Raw genomic sequence first — 22,140 nt, 5'->3', positions numbered from 1 at the left:
CTGTGTGGGTTTCCTTCGAGTTTTCATCCCGCAGTCCAAACATATGCTGGTGAGGTGGTTTGGCTGTGATGCATTCCCCATAGTGTCTAGGGTGGGAAATACAGGGATAGGTCCAGGTGGAATGCTGTTCAGAAAGTTCATGTGGACTCGATGGGCCACATGGCCTGTTTTCCCACTGTAGGAATTCTAAGTACAGTAAGTTACATTAGAACTAATCTTTATGCTGTAAAAGATCTGTCCACAATAACTACTAATGGGGGAAATGTTTAAAAACGTTTTGTACTTGAGGAAAACCCACTGCTACTGTTCAAAATACTACTAGGGATTTTGAAATTTTTTTGTTTGAAACCATTTTATGGTGAGGGCAAATGTTGCCTCCATTTTTTTAATCTAAAAGATGACTCTTCCAACAGAGCAGCACTTCCACAGTTCTATATTTTTAAATGTCCAGCTATTATTTTTTTAAAGCTGTCACATCTGAGTGGGATATGGACACTTGGCCTTCTAACTCCAATATGGTTGCTATTCTGTGCTGTAACTGACATTACAGCATATTGAATAATGGCCAGTTTATGGAAGGTAGGATGCAAGAGACAGATCAGGACTGTGTTGGAATGGCTAAGTCTCGAGGTAACAAAAGACATGGATCAGGATTCCTGTAGAAGAAGGGCTGAGGAAGTTGCAGATTCTGTTGTTTTCATTTCCACAGCACTATTGCTGTGAGGTTAGAATTTGAGATCAGAGGTTGTGAACAGTCTCCGTTGAGTCTGAGAGTTACCAAGGAAGGGGATAGAATTGTGCTGAGGGGCCTTTTTTATTTTAAGACCAAAGATAATGGTTTCATTTTTCCATTATTGGAGAAAATGTTTTGCTACTACAATACTGAATGTCAGAAAAGCAACCTGACTGTTGAGGGATCATCTGGGTGATGTCATTTGTATACAGGCCATTGGGGTACAGTGTTAATATCACGATCCAAAGCTAATGAGTACTGATATGGCACAACAAAGTAGCCAACTGGTGACCATGAACAACTTTTAATTGTTTTTTGTGTAACAGATGGTGTTTCTCTTTTTTTGGTTTAGGGAAGAAAATCTGCCACCTCTGTCTGGCTAACATGGAACTCCAAACCAACAGTGATGTGACTATGAGAGCATAAGAACTAGGAGCAGGAGAAGGCCATCCGGCCCCTCAAGCCTGCCTCACCATATAAGAGGCTGATCTTTCAGACTCAGCTCCACTTACCTGCCCACTCACCATAACCCTTGACTCCTTTACTGTTCAAAAATTTATCAAGCCTTGCCTCAAAAACATGCAGTGAGATAGTTTCAACTGCTTCACTGGGCAGGGAATTGCACAGATTCACAACCCTTTGGGTGAAGAGGTTCCTCCTGACCTCAGACCTACATCTGCGTCCCTTTATTTTGAGGCGATGCCCTGGAGTCCTAGTTTCACCTGCTAGCAGAAACAACCTCCTTCCTCCACTTCATCTATTCTGTTCATAATCATTTTATCTTTCTGTAAGATTTCCCCCTCATTCTTCTGAATTCCAATATAATCCCAGTCTGCTCAGTCTCTCCTCATAGTCCAACCCCCTCAACTCTGGAATCAACTGAGTGAATCTTCTGTGCCCCCTCCAGTGCTAGTATCTCTTCTCCAGTAAGGAGACCAAAACTGCACACGGTACTCTAGGTTTGGCCTCACCAGGGCCCTATACAGCTGCAGCACAGCCTCCCTGATTTTTTAAACTCCATCCCTTGAGCAATGGCAGACAAAACTCCATTTGCCTGTTTAATCATCTGCTGCACCTGTAATCCCACCGTCAACATTTTAATGCACAAGGACACTAAAGTCCCTTTGCACAGCAGCGTGCTGCAATTTTTTTGACCGATTTAAAACATAGTCCATTTTGCTGTTATTCCTACCAAAATGGATGACCTCACACTTATCAACATTGTGCTCCATCTGCCAGACCTTTGCCCACTCACTTAGACTATCTGTATCCCTCTGCAGACTTTGTCTTCTGCACACCTCTTAACTGCACTTTGGCAATTGGGGATGGGCAATAAATGCTGGCCCAAACAGTGGTGCCCATTTTCTGCAAATTCATTTTAAGAGAATGAAATTGACTTAACTGCCTTTTGGTCATATCATCTGGGAACAGATGATAAATAAGAGTCTAAACTTACCCTCTTTGGACATGCCACTAACACTGTGGGAATCAGGAGAGCAGCCATGTCAGTAATCAATATAGAGATAGTAGGAACTGCTGATGCTGGATAATCTGACATAACACTGTGAAGCTGGATGAATGCAACAGGCCGAGCAGGAAAATTGACATTTTGGGTTGAGACCCTTTTAAGAAGGGTCTTGACCCAAAACATCAACTTTTCTGCTCCTCTGCTGCTTGGCTGGCTGTATTTGCCCAGCTTCACACCGTGTTATCTCCGTAATCTATATACCGTTTTGAGGTGAGTGGAGACAGGTCAGTGTATTTGTACTGAACTGGATGATTGGTTGACGATGATAGATTGAAGGGTGATGTGATTGACTGTCATTCAAGTCTGGGTGAGAGGTGCACCTTGCAACAGTTTGCCTTAAGAGTAATTTGATACTTTAGCAGGCATGAAAACCAGAATTTGGAGGAATTCCAACCAGCTAGCCAGAAATGGCAGGCACAAATTAGGGAGATCTTGGAAAGAGGTGGATGGGGTGAGAGCAAATCTGAAGGAGAGAAGCAGTGATCAGTTCATGGCAGCTAACACAGGAGTCAAGAAGGGATGTTGGGTGTTTAGTTTATTTGCAATAGGATAAAGAGAATAAAAGCAGAGACTTTTGGTCAGGTTGAAGAATGAGAATAAAGATAGAAATTGGAGAATGGAAAGAAAAGTGAAGGGCTAGGATTTTGGGGAGGGTGCAGAAGTGGAGGGAGACTTTGAGGAAGTTTTGACCTAATGGGCCAGGATAGGAGAAGATGGCAGAGATGCAGATGATAGCTGCATGGGGTTGGAGGGAAATCTCATGAGCTCCTTGTATTTCTTTTTGACTCAGCAGTTCATTGAATTAAAGTTCTCACTGAGTTTGGCTTTTGGCTTTGTTCCATTACGCTTGTTTGGATAAATCATTTGGCGCTTTGTTTTGGTGTCTCTCTTTGAGAACGAATGTACAATTAATCGTTCCATCTCTGATTCTGACTGCGATTCTGTTTCTAACACTCGACTCCTGAAGACAGTACGTTTAAGTGGTAACTTTAATGATAAAAGTCTGTGTGACTCCTGACTTGTACAAGATCTTGTGTAATCTTCTAAATTGAAGGATTCCTTCAGTTTTATGCAGGGAAAAACTCGCTTAGTCAACTGTTCGATCAATTCACATTCCAAGATGAAAGAGTGAAAAAGGCTTTTATGTCTCGACAATCAGTATATAGATGGGCATAGTGAACCATGACGTCAATCCTATCATCAACATAGCATACCATCAGGTGAACTTGTTCCTCTTGCTTGAGCCTAACACATGTTGGTGACTTTATTGAGGTTTATAAAAGCATGAGGGGTATAGATAAAGTGCCTATTCCCCTGGGGTGGGGAGCTCAAGACTAACGGGCTTATGTTTAAGGCAAGAGGTAAAAAGGTCGTCTTTTTAAAGGTAAAGAAAGACATGGGGCGGGGGGGGGCCAGTGTTTTAGTGGCTTGTGTGGAATGCACTTCCCGAGGGAGTGGTGGATGTGTGTGCAGTTACAGTATTTAAAATAAATACATCAATGTTTGGATGGATATGGGCCAAACGCAGACAGGTAGAAGGACATTAGTTTAGGATTATGCATGGACTGGTTGGACTGAAGGGTCTGTTTCTGTGCTGTGTGATTCTACTATTTGAACAGGCCCCTGTATTTCTGCTTAGTGCTGGATCCAGCGGATGAATTTGGACTGGTCCCTGATAACATGAATGCAGTTCCTTAATCATGTTTGTTGAAGGTAACCATTCCATTCTCCAACAAAAACAAATTTCTTTTGCGGTGAGAAAGCAGAGTCAATGTTTTGGATCCAGGGGCCTTTCAGAATGTCAGAATTCGAATCTCTCTCAGGCTTGCAGATATGTGTATCTGGGTAAGGTTTGAGGCCTTATGTTATCAGAAGTTCAAGCATTTCCTGTTGAGTGCAAGACAGTTTTTGACAGGTTTCTTCTTTTTTTTTCAGCATTACAAGATACTAATTTTAAGGTTATTCATTACTCTTTAATTTTTTATTTCTTCTGGGCAGTTGTAATTTGCACTGTGGAGCTACTTCAGTAGTAATGTTTGAAAAGAAAACTGGATAAATCTGAAAGAGGAGAATGTTTTGGACCACAGGGAGAGTTTGTGTGCAGACATGGGGGAATGGAGCTAATTGAATAAAGAGCTGTCATGGTCATGATGGGTTGAATATCTTGTGCTGAGTGAGTTGTATCTCCTGAATCAGTTCACAAGTGTCACAGCAGAGCTTAGGCTTGTGTGACACTTTTATAGCAAACTTTAGAGTTTTGAAGTTAACTGTCGTCACTTGCCAAATCCATATCTTTCTGGAACAGCCTTCTCGAATATATATTCATGAAGCTTTTTCCCCATCCCATGTTGAAGGGACTGAATAACTGAACAAATGGCCATTTCTATACAGTAGGAAACAGTACAGGGTGTTACCGCAAGTTTGCTTGCTGTACGAGTATTCAGTTGATATTCACGGTTAAGAATTTCCTAATTTGTAGTTTCAGCATTAGACAGCAACTCTTTTCTCTCTCTTGCACTCCTGTATCCCCACACCCTGCACCCTCACCGTATCCCACCAAACAAAAATAAGGCTAGATTGCCACCTTGTCTAACATTGCACACATGATGACAGTGGTGGTGTGCAGTGTAGCAGACTACATTTTTGGTTCTTTGAGAATGCGTTTCCAGAGCTTTGCCGAATGTAAGGAGGTACTGAAATAAGTCCCAAACATGAACAACTTGTAGCACTGAGTTGAATAGCACACATTTTAAAGCTGCTGACGGTACCATTCTGTATTGTAACATAATACACCATAAGCTTATTTGGAAACTTTTTTGTGCTGACATTACGTAATATGTGTGTGTGTTTTATAAGTTGCTCAGCCTGAGTGCCAGCTGGGTTTGCAGGTATGTGAATATGGTGGCACCCTGCAAAATAGGTTCCATCTTTTCTGGTTGTCTGGAACAAATAATGTGTGTTTATTTTCTTGATGCTCATTCAGTGTGACTGGAAAAATATGCTAGTTGAGCACACTCAGCTGATCATGTCTAGACCTCACCTAATCAGGTTTGAATATTTGAACAATGTGGCAACTTCCTTTGTTACTGATAGTATCAGTAAAAATTTTTTAACCTTTTAAAAATCTTGCAATTTAAAGACACATACATACACACCAATAATAACCATCTTTATAAGGTGAGTTTATGTTTGGAAGGAGTTGAGGGAGGAAGGATGGCAGAAAACCGAATTTGGAATGCTGACAGACTGTCAGGTACCTACATAAGCAGTTTGTTAAATCCTTTTTAGATTAAAGCCAAAGATTTGTGCCAAAATCGCTGTCAGTTTCTGCTGGAAAGCAAAGTATTGAATGTCCTAAACAGGCCAGGCAGCATCGGAGGAGCCGGAAAGCTGACGTTTCCGGTCTGTTATCTCAGATTCTCCAGCATCGGTAGTTCCTACTATCTCTATTGAATGTTCTAAATACCTTTTCTTTTAACAAAAAAAATGCAGGTGAATGCTGGAACCATCCTGGCAGGTGACGAAGCACATGCAGAGGGGGAAACAGTGTCGTTAACCTTATCTGTGTCCCTTCACAATCTGTTTCACTTCACTTTTTTGATTCTTGCTTGCTTCTGACTTTTTTTTTCCTGTCTTTGTTTCTCTCTGGGGCAATGTGCTCCACTGTGGTGGTGTTTTTAAATGCACTGAGATCATTAATCTTGGTTATTTTAATTCTCCTTCTGCTTGGGAAGTCCATTCATTTCTTTGTGTGTGTGTGTGTTCTGGCAATACCATATTCCAAACAAGAGCTGCTATGTTTGTTCCTGAGCTGATAATGATCTTTTTGATCATGTCCACTTCATATCCTAGTCTTCCTAGAAGTTGTCTGTTTAGCTGTCTAATTTCTCATTGTAGCCTTTATTTTGTTATCTTTGCAACTTTATTGTTTCTGCCATTTAACCATCTGTGCCAACATGTAAGTGCTAAGTGTGTGTGTGTTTGTTTACAAGCAGTTGACCTGCAACATGTTCCATCTCTGGCCTGGAGCAGTGATCTGGACCTTGCACCAGATTCACTATCCTGAAACTAATGGCAAGTATGGGACTCGCAGTTGTATGGAACAATGTTGGTATCCAGTGGCTACTACTGATAATGCAAGGCCATGCGTAAAAGTAATTATTTCCGAGACTACTTTTTGAGGTTTCCTTGAGGATGTGAGTTCTGTATTTCCAAGGCATGTTGCTGCATACTAGTTAATGTCTGTAAATGAATTGAAACCGATGTTACTGATGCAGGGCGTTGACTTTAGTGCAAACAGGTTTGTTGCTGGGCACCTAGCCAAGCAGTAATCAGGAATTCAGCATGTTGGAAATTGTGCAGCTGGATTGAACTTGGTTGGGAGTGGTGTGCTAATGTATGGTGTCTGTATAATGATGGCTACACCACTGAACACTTAAATTCACAGCATTACCTTTTTTTATTGGAGCAGTTCAGAAAAGAGAGGTTGTAGAAAATAAATCATTCATTTGCCTACCAAAGCAGATTGGATGCAACTATATATAATTAGCTTTATTTCTTCTTGAATAACTGTCATTGGATCTGTGCCACTATTGGAGCTTCTACATATTAATTCTAGAGTGCAGAACTGTTATTGCTTGAAAATTTAGGAGGCTTGAAGCAGAATTCCTTCTTTTGAATGCCAAGCCATATAATTGGGAGGAAGGAATAAAGCCAAATCAGTTTAATATGTACCCTGTTACCAACCAATCTGGTTGAAACAAGTAAGAGGTGGAGCCTTGACGTCTAGTGCAATCTTGAAATTTATATTTTGAACAGCATCACCACTTAAATCAGGATCTGAATACTTTGCAAAATGCCCCTAAAATCTATATAACTATTGTGCAGAAATATGGTTAAAGTTCTTGAGGCTTTGATTCTAGCTAATATCGTTGTGAGGCTTCTTTTAAATCCAATGTTCATTTTTGACTTGCGGGACTTAACCAGGACTAAAACACTTTCTTTTTAAGTAAAGGTGGATGACTTGTTTCAGAAATGTTCATCCTAAAACAAAAATACACTCCTTCCAATGAGGGATACTGCTGCTACAGTGAGGTTGTATATTAGTGCATTCTTACTGATGTCTGTGGTGTACCATGTCACTGAAAAGAGTTACCTTTTTCCCTAAGGACGAGAGGATTTTGAAATAGGGAGGTTATCTGTTGGTATGGGCATGGGTCTGTGTCCTAGAAAGTCACAACTCGAGTTGTGGGTAGTTCTTCAAACAAAAGATAAGTGGGTGATAAGTGAAAATACACTAGAAGAAATGAGGCAAAGGAATAAGGTACAGATTTGGGTGAAGGTAAGCAGAGAGGGATAGGGAAGGGTAGAATTTAACTGTGTAGTAATGCATCAGCAAATAAGGTCCAAGCAAATGACAAAGTTGAAAACCCAGGCTTCACACAGCATCTCCAATAAGACCAAATAGCTAGTAAACAGTGATACTTTATATTTATACTTGTAAAGATAACTCTGATGGTAACAAGATAAGTTTTAAAAGTTGGAGAATTAAATTCCAGGAAAAAGAGGAAGAATAGCCCTGGTAGTAAAAGATAACCTGAGAGTGGATTTTTGTCTCTGACTACACTGTTATTCCAAATCTCAGCAAACCAATGTCATAAGTCTGTCATAACTCTGTCTTGAAAGTAGTGTCTTGGCTTTCAAGTTGTAGTTAGACTATTGGACAATATAAAACAAGAAATTATTGAAGCTTGTAACAAATGCATTGTGATATTTGTGGATTTTTAAGCTCAACTGGATCAGTAAAAGGATAATTGTTTGGAAGATGAGTTTTTTTTTAGAACGTTTGGTTTTTTTGTAACTTTTTTTTCTGGACCAGCGGTGGCAAAGCTGTTTTGATCCAGTATTGTGCATTGAAGCAAAATCAGTAATCTCAGTTAAAGAGTCATGAGGGAAACAGGTAAATTTTAAAAGTTACATATTGTTGTGCTAATTAGTTGTGTATGAAGGAGAGCTGGCTAACACTTATTGTTTTGTTTTAAAATAGACAGAAGTGTGGTAATAAAGAAGCAATACAAAATGTTCAGCTATAACTCACACTCATACCATTTGAAAAACGCATCACTGTGCAAGAACAATCCACCTATGCCTTTCTATAAGGAAATTGAAGATAATGTTTTGATCAAAACTATAATAGGAAAACTACCTTTTTTAAGATTAAGCTACATAGACAGCATCTTCCCAGACCATTACCACCCAGAAGGATAAGGGTGGTATACACATGGGAATACCTTCTGCTCCAGGGTGTTCACCTTCCTGATTTTGGAAATACAGTATACTGTGTAGTTCTGAGATAATGGGAACTGCAGATGCTGGAGATTCCAAGATAATAAAATGTGAGGCTGGATGAACACAGCAGGCCAAGCAGCATCTCAGGAGCACAAAAGCTGACGTTTCGGGCCTAGACCCTTCACCCGAAACGTCAGCTTTTGTGCTCCTGAGATGCTGCTTGGCCTGCTGTGTTCATCCAGCCTCACATTTTATTATACTGTGTAGTTCTGTTCCTTTTAGCGTCACTGAATCAAAAGCCCGGAATTACCTTTCTGATGACATCATGGGTGTACCTACGACAATGGGGTTCAGTGGTTCAAGCAGGCAGCTCACCACCACTTTCTCAAGGCAACTATATTTGAGAAATAAATGGTGGTCCACACTCTCATGAATTGTAAAATGTCTACAGTGTTGCACAGAGTAGATATTAGGAATTGTTTGTTTAGGAAGCCACCAAATTGACTTTAAATATTTTACTTAAAGCTATTATATTCTTAGCTATTTAGTTTTCAGTTGGTACTTTTTTAAAAGGTAGATAGCTAAAAGAAACACTGCTTCCACTGTAGAGATTGGGCAAGTAATCATAGAACATAAAAAAGTACAGCACAGTACAGGCCCTGTAGTCCACAGTGTTGTGCTGTGGAGTAATCCTTATCCAAAAATAACCTAACCTACATTCCCTTCAGTTCACTGCTGTCCATGTGCATGTCCAGCAGTTGCTTAAATGTCACGGACTCCGGACTCCGCACTCCGCTTCCACGGCTACCACTGGTAAGCTATCCCATGCGCTCACAACTCTCTCTCTCTCTGGATGAAGAACCTCCCTCTGACATCTCCTCTATACCTTCCTCCTAACGCTTTAAAACTATGACCCCTCGTGGCAGTCAATCCTGCCCTGGGGAAAAGTCTCTGGCTATCTGGAAATCTTATCTATGCTTTCAGTACAAGATGCAAATTAATTCTTGGCAATGAGAGGACTGAAGGTGAGGAAATTGCTCTTAGTTTACTCCTAGTGGGAGAAAAAGATACTAGAGATTCTAGACTGTGTCCACAAATTCCCAGGATCTGATGGTCTACATCTGGGTTTCTGAAAATGAAGCTACAGAGATATTGGCTGTGATGATTTTCTAAATTCCATGTTTTCCTGAACAATCCCACCAGACTGCAAATGTCATCTTTTCAAGAAAGGTAGAGGGGGAAAAAAGGATCAACAGGTTAATTAGCCTCCTTTGCTTTCCTCAAGAGCACTAATACTTTAAAAGCTAAGTATGATCAGGTAGTGTATTACCACTGGAAGAAGGGATGATTTAACACACTTTCAGTTTGGCAGTCTGAGATTAAGTGAGTGCCACATGGAACAGTGCAGGTGTTTTGGCTGTCTACAATTAATGACTTGGATGAATCAACCCAAGTGTATTTGTTGACAATGCAGAGCTAGGTGGTAATGCAAACTGTGAACAACAAAGAACCTGCGAAATGATGAGTAAATGGCAAATACATACAATGACTGAACTTCTTTTGATAAATTCAGTTTGGCTTTTTTGATTTTTTAAATGGTGTGAAGCTTGGTTTGAAAATCAGTGACTTAAGCGTGCTTTTGACAAAATAAGTAACAGTGGAATGAGAAAGTGGTAAAGGCGTGGAATGGCCTGCAAGAGAATAGTGGAGGCAAATTTGTGGCTTTCAAGATAAATTAACTTCCTTGTTTGAAAAGGAAAAGGGTTCTAGGAGGAATTTGGGACAGGGTAGTGTACTGTATGAATTTATTGTATTGAAGTACAGACAAAGCAGGCTGAGTTGATGCCTTCTGTCCTTAAACCATTCTGATTGGACGGCTAATACCGTTTGCCATTTCTATTAGCTGAGATTCGTACCGGAGGACACCCATGAATTGCAGATGTAGGTATTGCAGGTAATAAGTCAAGTGGAATTTTGACATTTTATTGTTTAAAAGAATAGAGGTATGAATAGGTAAGTATTGTGGTGACTACTTGGATCAAAATTGCATACACAACTCTAACTTGAGTGAAGTAGTGGTATTGGGAGCACTTCAGAGGATGTTCACTGGATGGATTCTGGAGATGAGAGGCTGAGCAGTACTGGCCTATACATGCAGGGGTGGGAGAATGAGGAGATAGAATTGAAATAAATAAGATTTTTTTTTAAAAAGAAAAAGGGGATAGACAAAGTTCTTAATTGTAGAAATGATGTTGCTTCACAGGAAACTCTAGAATGAGAGGTCATGTTTTCTAAGGATAAAGGGTAGCAAATTTAAAACCAATGAGGAATTACTTAGGCTAGTGAATTTGTTGAAATCACCATCTGAGTGATAGATTATGAAATATGAGTAAATCTAAGGAGGTGATAAGTTTTTTTTTATTCAACTAGTATGGGTTGAAGGTTTATGGAGTGGGCAGGTAAGTAAAGTTGAAGGGCAGATAAGATTAACCATGATTTGTTTTGCTGTTTAATACAGTCTTGGGGCTGAATCCTGCTTCTTGCACACAAGAACACTGCTAGTATGCAGCTACAGCAAGCAGCTAGGGAAATTGAAATACAACATACAACCTATCAATTTACAATGAAAACCATGTTATAATTGTGCCGAGCTAGATGAGATCATATCTAGAGCACTGCGTATAGTTTTTTTTTGGTCTTCATATCCAAGCTTGTGGTGCAGAGAGCTTTCATTAGATTGTTATCTGAAATGAGAGGCCTTATACTCGTTATGGTTTAGCCTTAAACATATCCAAGTTTTACTTTTGCCCTTTTTAAGAAATGGAAGGATATAGAAAAGGGGCAGAAACAGGAGTTTTAAAAACAAAAATCAACCCCAGGATCTCTTGATGGCAGAGGGCTTGACAACAACTGTTTCTGCTTCAATTTTAGTGTTTTTAATGACCCAGATTTATTTTCTTCTTGTGTTTTGCTATCCATGGCAGATTTTATTTGGCGTTTAGTGTGGCTTTTGCTAGCTAAGCTGATATTGTTTTCAGTCAGCAATTTGATTAACTGCTGCCTAAATCATCAACTTTGATTACCATCATTTAAAGGAAACATAATGTATTTTGTTGACTTGTAAATAGCATTGTTTTACTTGGCAAACTTTGATTAGTAAGTTTGTTAATAAACTTATAGATCTAGTGCATTTATTGTGCAGAAATCTCTTTCGGTCCAATAAATCTGTGTTTAGATCCACACTTTAAGAATTTTTCTCACTTGGTTTCCCAAAGGCCTCAAACTCTCCTCCAAGTTTGTGATTGATTCCATGGTTGTCTGCCATTTCTGGGCACGTTTATTTCTTGAGCTTTGACAAGATACACTCAACTATTTTTAAAAGCCCTTGCAATTAGTGCTTTCCCATCCTAATCTAGGATGTCTGTGCACAAATATTCGTTGCACAGCTCTCAAACTACCTAATTTGGCCTTGTAGTAGAGAAAATAGAAGTTGACTAGGAATGCTTCAATCTTGATCAACTGAGCAGTGACAGGGTTCATTTGATCCAAATGCTAACTGTACAACCTAGGTGCTGTCATTTTGGTTTGGTATGTTTTAAGAACAGACAGAATGCTGTCAAGGAAAGGCAAGGAGGAAGTTGAGTCTGGATGTAGCATTTTTATTTTCCCCTCTATTCCTTCGTGGGATATGGATGTTCGTGGCTATGCCAGCATTTGTTGCCCATCCCGAGTTGATCTGGAATGGAGTACTTTGGTCAAACATTTCAGAGGGTAATTTATGCAACTGCGTTGCTGTGGACCTGAAGTTGCGTTACCTGGCCTTGGCTGAGAGGTAGCAGACTGCCTTCCCTAAAGGACATTAGTAAACTAGGTTTTGCCTCAATCAACAGTGATTACATTGTTGCCATAAGACTAATTTGATTAAAACTGCTCATGGTCATATATGGATTATTGTTGAATAGAATTGACGGATGATGTGAAATTAAGTTCAGTGTCATGCAGTATGGCACCTTCTGTGAAGATGTATACTTATCTCTGAACAGTATAGTACGACCCCCAACTGGAAGATCGGAGGGAAGAATTGGTGTGAACTGGTATGAGAATATGTGGTATAGCATGGAAACAGACCCTTCAGTCCATCATGTCCATGTTGACCAGATTCTAAACTAATCTATTTGCCAGCATTTGGTCCTTATTCCCTCTTAAACACTTCCTATTCATACATACATCCAGATATTTTTACAATGTTGTAATTGTACCAGCCTCCTCCACTTCCTCTGGCAGGTCATTCCATACATGCACACCCTGTGGAAAAAATTGCCTCTTGGGACCCTTTGAAATCTTTTCCTGTCACTTTCAATCTATGCCCTCTAGTTATGGATCCCATGCTGTTGTGTTGGGGAGGCAGGTGGTGAAAGACCTTGAATATTCACTCATCAACGCCCCTCATAACCTTTATAAAAGGTTTATAATATCAACTCCTATCCTCTGCTCCAAGTAAAAAGCCCCACCCTATTCAGCATCTCCTGATTGCTCAAAACTTCCAACCCCACTAATGCCCTTGTAAACCTTTTCTGCACCCTTTTAAGTTTTTAGCAACATTTTTTCTGATCAGAAACCAGAATTGAATGCAGTATTCCAAATATGGCCTAACCAATGTTCTGTACAGCTGCAACATGTCATCCCAACTCACATGTTCAATGCACTGATCAATGAGGGCAACTGTACCAAATGACTACTTTGTTAATTGAAGAACTAATGAACCTAAACCGCAAGGTCTCTTTGTTCAACAACACTGCCCACGACTCCACCTTCTGGTCCTGCTGTGGTTTTTTTTTTGTCATGCCAAAATGCAGCATCCCTCCTTTTACCTAATTAAACTCCATCTGCCACTCTTTGGCCCATCAGCCCATCTGACCAAGGTCCTGTTATACTCTGAAATAACCTTCTTCACTGTCCACGACTCCAGTTTTGGTGTCATCTGCAAACATAATAACCATTCATCCTATATTCACATCACCTCCCCTGTGGCCATTGATATAAGTATTTCTGTTTGGGGCTCAGCATTCATTTCCCTAGCTCCCCACAAAGTTCTGATATACACCTGATCAGGTCCTAAAGATTTATCCCTTCTAAGGAAGGGTCACCAGACCTGAAACGGGAACTTTTTTTTTCTTCACAGATGCAGCCAGACCCGCTGAACTCCTCCTGGAACTGTTTCTGTCCCTTATTTGCAGTGTCTACAGCTTTTTCCAGAGATTTATCTACCTTTTGTGTTTTAAGACATTCAGCACCACCACCCTACTGTAGTACAGACACTTTTTTTAAAAAAAAAACCACTACTTCTTTATTCTTCCAATTTTTGTAGGTTTGTTACCTTCTCCAGTAAATACTGATGTGAAATATTTGTTTAGTATCTTGTCCATCTCCTGCACTTCCACACATAGGTAGCCTTGTTAATCTTTTAAGGGGCTATATTCTTTCCCGAGCTACGTTTTTTTTTGTCCTCAATGTAAATGTGGAGCCTCTTAGATTTTCCTGAACCCTATTTGCCAAGGCTGGCTTATGACCCCTTTTCATGCTTGAATATACTCCTCCCGACTTTTATACTCAAGATTCACTTGATTCCTGCTGTCTATACCTGCCATATGGTTCCTCTTTCTCTTGACCAGAGCCTCAATTTCTCCAATCACGTAGCATTCCCTACATCTACCAGCCGTGCCCTTCTCACTCAGGAATATACTGCTGCTATCTCTTTATTTTGTGTGGTTTTTTTTGGAAAGCCTCCACTTTCCAACCATCCCTTTATCTGAGGAAAGCTGTTTTTTTTTGCTTGGAGAACTTTTTGAATGTTCTTGCCTAATGCTGTCAATTGCAGCAAGGCCAATTTAGAGCTGTTACTCTTAGATCCATATCCATTGTGAAGCTAATAGAATTGTGATCACTGGCTCCACAGTGCTGCCTTACTGACACCTCACCAACTCTCCCTGTCTTATTTCCCAAGAGGTGGTCAAGATTTGGTCCTTCTCAAATAGGTACTCTACAGATTGAATAAGAATTTTCTTGTATACACTTAATAAATTCCTCTCTATCCAAGCACTGAACACAATGGCAGTCTCAGTCTGTGCTGGGTAAGCTAAAATCCCCCCACCATTAAATCCATATTGTTTTTACAGATATCTGAGGTCTCCTTATACATTAGCTTCTCAATTTCCCGCTCATGCCTGCCTTGACAATTTGATTGTGCTGCTCTTCTCAACTCTACCAGCCCCAGACGTGTATCTATTTCTCACCCAAAAATGGAATGGCTTATTACAGGAGTCATCTTTTTTAAAAGATCCAAGAAATTAAACTGAGCTGTTTTGTCACATGCAGTACTCTTGGAGTTCACCTTTTGAAGGGATAGCCACTCTTGGTCTGCCATCTTGTTTTTGAGAGAATATTATACATACTTTTAAGCCGAAGAAATGTTACCTGAAGTACAGTCATTGATTCTTGCTGAGCACACTGTCTGGCTAGCGTTCATGAAAATGGCCTTGAACACTAACTGAGAAAACGTGCAGCTATTTTGATATGGCTTTGAGGGAAATCTTGGGTGGTGTACCTAGAGAACTTCCTGCTGTCTCCTTTTTAACGCCATAGGATCTCTCAGGTCCACTTGAACAGGTAAATGAGATCTTGATTTTAATGTGGCAATATCTCTGGTGTTAATCTGACTTGTGTGCTTAAGTTTTTAGCATTTGAACAAAAATTCCTCCATTGCTGCTTCGGTAATGCAAGTTGTTCTTGGTTTCAGAAGTAGATGATGTTAATCATCAGAGTAGGTGACTTTGGCCACTGCTTCCACAAGCTGCATAAATGAAGCATGTTTAGGGGCAGCCATCAGGCTGACAATTAGGGTACTCGTGATTACTTAAGTCATTGGTGTTTTTGGCTTTTTCACTGTCTTTTTGCAGTCATTGGGTTGGGGGAAAAAATGGCAGCTTCAACAGTCAATGATTTAACTTTAAACTACGCCAGATATCTATGTTGTTTTGAGCTGGTTGCTAACCAGTTCTGATGACTGTAAAAGTGAACAAAACTAAGAATAACCAACATTACCTATTACTTTGGTTAGACCCTTGGCATGCAACTCTTTGTACCTATCGTGTTATTCCAGTCATTAAGTTTGTCTTCAGGACTACTTTTTACTGCTAATTTTTTAATAGCTTATCTCTGCCTTCCTTAATTGGATTATGTCAACCCTTTGCTTATTAGTCAGGTGTTGACACTTCTGATCACCAGCAGAGATTTGTTATTCAACACTCCACTCTCTCCATTTTGTAACTTTTTAAAAAAAAATCTCTGAGACCCTCTCTCACTTCAACTGACGATGGGGCTGCGCTCCAAAAGCTTGTCATTTTCAGATAAATTTGTTGGACTATAACCTAGTGATGATTTTTCTGACTTGGTCCACCCCAGTCCAACACCAGCACCTCCACATCGTGAAAACCAAGCATGATGGTTAATGTTAGAAATTGTCTTCACGAAATGGTTCCCTAATTAGGCATTTTCTAATCCATCCTGTTGAGATGTTAGTACACGTCTCTAGAGTAGGTATGACCTCGTGTGGCCCTCCTAGCCTAGAGGTAGACATTGCTACGTCTCTCAACCCCTCCTTCTCTAGGTAAAATTTTGAGAATTAATATTACACTTGTATATGAAGGACAGTTGGTTTGATTTGCAAATTGATCGTTACCTGGCAACTCGGACGAATGAGACCATATTTTTAAGTAATGAATGACAAATTAGGCAGATAGGCAGGAGAGAAGATGGACAGGTTGTCGGGTGAAGGATGTAGGGATGAGAGGGAGGTTTGGTAATGGGATGGGGAGTTTTTTTTTCTGAATCTAGTAAAGTCCACACCTAAGACCATTTTGGGTGTAGGCTTCCAAGGTGTAATATGAGGTGCTGCTCCTTCAGTTTCCAGGTGGCGTTGCTGTGACACTGGAGGGGGTCCCGGATGGACTTGTTGTCCAGCAAGTGCGAAGGTAGCGTTGAAGTGGTTCACGACTAGAATGTGTTATCGTTTGTTGTGAACTGAGCGCAGGTGCTCTACAAAGCTGTCTCTGAGCCTCCGTTTGGCCTCACCAACGTAGAGGAGGCCACATCGGGAGCAGCAGACACATTAGACCACATTGGCAAATGTGCACATTAACGTCTGTCCGTGGAAGGTTTTTTGGGGCCTGTGATGGAGACGAAGGAAGAGGTATAGGGCCAAGTGTACCTTTTTGCTGTGGTTGCAGGGAAAGGTGGGGGGGCTAATGTGGAGTGGCCGAGGGAGTTGCGGAGTGTGCAGCCTCTCCGGAAGGCAAATAGGGACGGGGATGAAAAATATCCTTAGTTGTGGGGTCAGATTGCAGGTGGTGCAGAATGATGTGTTGAATCCAGAGGTTAGTGGGGTGGTATGAGGACAAGGGGGAATTCTGGCGTTTTTTTTTTGTTGCAGGGAGGGGGTGTGAGGACTGAAGTGTAGGAAACTCAAGCGATGCGGTCAAGAGCATTTTTGACTGCTGAAGCAGAGAGAAGTTGTGTTCCTGGAAATAAGAAGACATCTGGGATCTTCAAGAGAAGAATGCCTCTTGGGAGCAGATGCAGCGGAGGTGGAGGAATTGGGAGCAGAGGGGTTGCCATCTTGCAGGAAAGTGGGTGAGAGGAGGTGTAGTCTGGGTAGCTGTAGGAGTCAGGTGGGCTTGAGGTGGTCACCAGAAGTGGAGACATGGGGGTCTAGGAAGGAGAGAAGTGCCAGAGATGGTCCAGGTGAACTTGAGGTTGGGGTGGAAGGTGTTAGTAAAGATGAACTGTGTTCGAGCTTGTCGTGGAGCATGAGGTGGTGCTGAGTAAGAAGTGGGTGATAGTGCCAGTGTTGGTATGGAAAAGGGACTGTTCCACATATTCTGCGAAGCGGCAGGCATAGCTTGGGCTCATGTGGGTTCCTATGGCCACCCTGTTAGTCTGTAGGAAGTGGATTCATGTTCCATGTTCTTGTAGTAATGGGTATGGCTACAGATTTCTGTATGCTGCTTTTAAATACATAATACAAATGAAAGCTTGTGATTGACCTACTTCAAAAGAGCTTACTAACACTACTGTTTTCATCATTAGTTTTGAGCACTGTCGTAGGCTTCATGTCAGCAGAAAATCAAATGGAACTCTGCAGTGTATTACAAGCATATCGATAGTTAACATGAAGCGTAAAGCTGGCACTTTGCATTGTCCAAACTATTATTACTATTTATTATTTTATTCAAGAGTAGAGCTGGCAATTTTATTGAATTTGTAGTCAGGCTCTGTTGCTGACACTTGTGTTAATCAGTGTTGAGGCTTCTGTCCCATTCCAGAGACTTGAATGGAAGTTTTGGCTGCCACTCCTAGCATTCTCCCAGGTACTTGTTTTTGTCTCTGGTAGTATGACTCTTCTTTTGTTGTAAGAAAATCCCACATGACTAGTTTGGAGAGGAGTTGTCTTAGTCAAGAATTATCCCTTCTGGTTGACATCAATAAAATACACTATTTGCTTGCTTATGATACTGATTTTTGCAGGAGACTGCTGTACCCAAATTGTTCCTACAGTATTACCGAGATGAGCAAAAGATGCATTTTGCAGCCAGGGGAATACATTGGGATGCCATGAAAAGGCTATGTAAACTTTTTTTTCTTCACATCTTATTTGTGCCATTTGAATCTTTTGTCCCAGACCATGTCTTGAAATATGTCACCTCCTTGCATGCATTGACTTGTATGTGCACCTCTGCTCCTGGCTACATATGGGTATACGACACTTGTTGTGTAGTCTGACTTTGGTCTTTCATTTTCAAATGGAAAATCTCTAAGACATCAGGAGACAGGCAGGATTGTCTTTTTTCTAAAACCACCTCCGCTTTGTAAATATGTTTTGGTGTAAGAAACCCCCTTGATAAATTGAAAGACACATGTTAAGCTTGTTATTGACGCTTTCTGGGAAATTATTATTCCAGTATTTTTAGATCTTGCAAATGCTGTTTTTATTTTAAATTGCCCCAGTAATCACGGTTCTGTGGCCATTCAGCTCTTCGAGCCTCCTTTTGCCATGCATAGGAAATGTCTCCAATGAAATTATGTTTCCCTAACTTCTAGAAAAAACTTTTCAGTACCCTTTTTTTTTCAGGAAAATAATTTTGTACCTATAACCTGGTGTTTATGAAAATGAAACAACATAATGGATAAGAATGGAATCTTCAACCTTGCTGACTTTTTTTGTTTTCACCCCATGTTACTTGCAAGTCCCAACAGTGTGGATATGTTGTGGCATAGCTAATTGTTTTATTAAGATGTCACCTGCTCTCTTTTTATTTGCTTACTTTGAACTTAACTCATTAAGTATTTTCTAGCACTAATTATCCACTTTGTTACATTGGATTAAGCAGAGTGGTTTTTATTGTCTGTCTGTGTGTCTCAAATCTTTTTCAGTTCCTATCTGTGTTCTATTTTCAGAATCAGTTTTTGAGCACTTTCCTTTCCCCCTCTTGCTTTGATGTTGAAACTAATTAGTTTAACACTGCTGGCTGTAAACACAATTGAAACTTTGAGCATTAGTCTATTGGGAGTTGCCCAGGTATCCAGTTGCTTTCATTTAGGCATCATTTACAGGCAAATATTTCTGGTTTTAATAGCTCTTTCACTTTATGATCATGTTTAATAACCTAATAAAATGAACAATGTAAATCTAGTTCAAAGATACAGGTGTAAACCAATACAATCTCTTGAGGTTCAGCTAATGGATTCCAACAAAATGATTCTGCTTTGATTGTACTCTTTCCCCCCCGCCTTGGCTTTAGTCAGCTGTACAATACATCAGTTAGCTCCCATCTGAGTGTGTAAATGCCATTTGATTACTGAGTGCAATGTGATGCTTTCCTGTGAAGTCACCTAAATTCAAGTTACTAATTTTATCATTCTTTAACTTGTTACCTGAGCCCGTGTAGCTCATTTGGAAAAAATCAGGTAATTAAGCAATGACTTTTATCACCAAAATCTGATAATGCAGAAGTTTTAATTGTAGTCCTAAATCCTCCTGAGCTGATTCCTCTGCTAGTATGCTATCGTTTAGGAGAGTTTTCCAGTGTTCTACAATTACTGCTCAGTTTAGCCTTTTACGTAGTTAAGACTGATAAAAGATTTTACTTTTACAATTCACTTGTTTGGACTTGAAAGCTTTTGACACAGTTTCGTTGCACACAGGGACATTTTCTGTTTAGGTGTATTTGAGCATATTCCACTGTTTGTTTATCTGCAACTTGAGCAAATTTTTGGCTAGATCAGTTTCTTGCATTATAATTGTCAATGGATGCTAGATACATTTTGTTTGACCCAGGATAATTGGACACTTGGGAGCAATTTTCCAAAATTTTAGGGGCGATCCTGATGCCTCCCGACCATACTTTACTTTTTTTCTAATAAGTGGGAACCACAAATGAGGCTTGTTGGCAGGAACCAATACTAGGTGAAAACTGAGATGAATATATACACTTTTTTTAATATACCCCACTTGGTTTCATGATTCCTGTTTATCATTTTGTGTGTTTGTACCTTGGTATGGTAACTAGCAATAGATCTTCCTCTGGCTAGAATTTGTTTCAAGTGTTAGGAAAGCAGAACTTTACAATGCAGTGCAAGTTTTACAAGAAACCAGATTCGTGTTAAATTTAATTTGCTGAATATCTAAGTATCTGACAGCTAATAGATTATTCGTGGATTTTTTAAAGTGTATCTGTAACAACTTAAGTAACAAGTTTCTTTTTAATAGGAGTTCTAAATGTAGTTGCAAATTCAAAGAACTGTATTCTGAACTGAAGTTATTGCAACATGCAAATGACCTAAACGTACGTTAGAATTATTGAACTCTTTTTTTTTAATAGTGTAGGTTAGATGGGCTTGATCAGTATGACAGGTCGGCACAACATCGAGGGCCGAAGGGCCTCTACTGTGCTGTAATGATCTATGTTCTATACTCCACGTGGACTGATGAGATAATTCGAGGCAAAAAGACTGAGCCTACTGGATGTCCATTTGAAGACTTCGTACAATCTAAATCTAAATCTCTTGAACTCTTCTCCACCCATTTAATATCTTGCAATATCTGCATAGATATCCATCTCATGAGGTTTTTAAAATAATTCTAGATTTTTTAACTTGTCACCCCAGTTCTGTTGTGCAACTAGACTTCCTGTCTTTGTGGATGATATTCCTGTTTTTTTGTTTTTTGGCTTCTGTCTCCTGCCACGTGTGCATTTACATTGTCTCCCTTCATTTCAAATAACTAATTTAGTTCAGTTTTTCAACTGGTTTCTCAGTTACTAAGTTACTGACCTGCCCCTTTGTTTTGTCCTGAAATCTGTGAAAGATGTGCACCCTGTCTGCACTGCTAGTTTTATGCTAACCTGCATTTCCAAAAACTACAAGTATTTACATTTTAGATCAGGAGGTCCAACATGCATATCCACTTTTCCTTCCCACGCTTCACCACTATGTAAAAACTGTTTGGTTTCTTCAGTTCTATAGAGTATTTGATTACTTAGTGTAACACTTAAGTCTCCACACTTGACCATATATTCATGATGCTTATTTGAAAGAATTGAACCATTCATCAGGCCAAGCAGCATCAGAGGAGCAGGAAGGCTGACGTTTCAGGCCCAGACCCTTCAGCTCTCAGCCTGAAATATCAGCCTTCCTGTTCCTCTGCTGCTTGGCCTGCTGTGTTCATCCAGCACTACACCTGGTTATCTCAGATTCTAACTTGAAAATATTCCACTTGCCAAGACACTGTATGAGCAGCAATCGGTAAATTCGATAAAATAGCCATAATTTTATGCTGGTTGCTATTAATGCTGTTGCCTTGCATTAAGGGTCAATGTTTTACAAATTGCAAGAACTTCTGTTTTTGATTATGAATATTTGACCACAGAATGTGCATACAAAAGGGGAAAGTTGCCCATCAGCATTGGTAATTTCTAATGTATATTTAATTTAGTTAACAAAGAAAGTGACATTGCATAGTTTTTGAATTAACCTGCAGAAAGGACCCAAAAGTAATGCATTAATTGAAAATAACATTTTAGCATGTTCACACATGTGTGAACTTCTATGGAGGTAGTTTACTTTTGTAGTTAAGCTGTTCCTGAAAGTGGACAAATCTGACCAATAAATGTGCTGATAGCTCAGTAACTAATAGGAAGGGGTTAAAATCAAATAGTTGGCTTGAACTGGATTTTTTTTTTGTGGTGCAATGGCTCAAATGCTCTTTCCTCTGGCTTCAGTCCAGGTTAAACTCTGACCTCTGGACATGAATGCCCACTTTTTTTTATTAAATTAACTTCTGGATATCCTAATAGTGGTGTGATTTTTAAGCAAAACTTTGTTCAGATAACCTAGTCATAGGTTATTTTGATTTTTGTCAGAAGTGTGGTTTTTTTTTTTTGCACTGTTGGGTTGCTATTTGTGTAAGCCCTGTCTTAGAAGGTATAAATAAGCAACTTCTAACATGAGCGCATTGCTGATCACTGCATTGAGTCTG

The 22,140-nt window shown here is 39.9% G+C and overlaps 1 protein-coding gene across 1 annotated transcript in view; it reads left to right on the top strand.

Annotated features, from left to right (window-relative positions):
• tmem131 (transmembrane protein 131) overlaps window positions 1-22,140 on the top strand; it is a 181,116-nt gene that overhangs the window by 27,042 nt on the left and 131,934 nt on the right. The window lies entirely within an intron of this gene.

This window comes from Stegostoma tigrinum, chromosome 6 (genome assembly GCF_030684315.1).
Source record: "Stegostoma tigrinum isolate sSteTig4 chromosome 6, sSteTig4.hap1, whole genome shotgun sequence".
Classification (NCBI taxonomy): Eukaryota; Metazoa; Chordata; class Chondrichthyes; order Orectolobiformes; family Stegostomatidae; genus Stegostoma; species Stegostoma tigrinum.
This window is presented reverse-complemented; position numbering and strand designations above follow the sequence as displayed.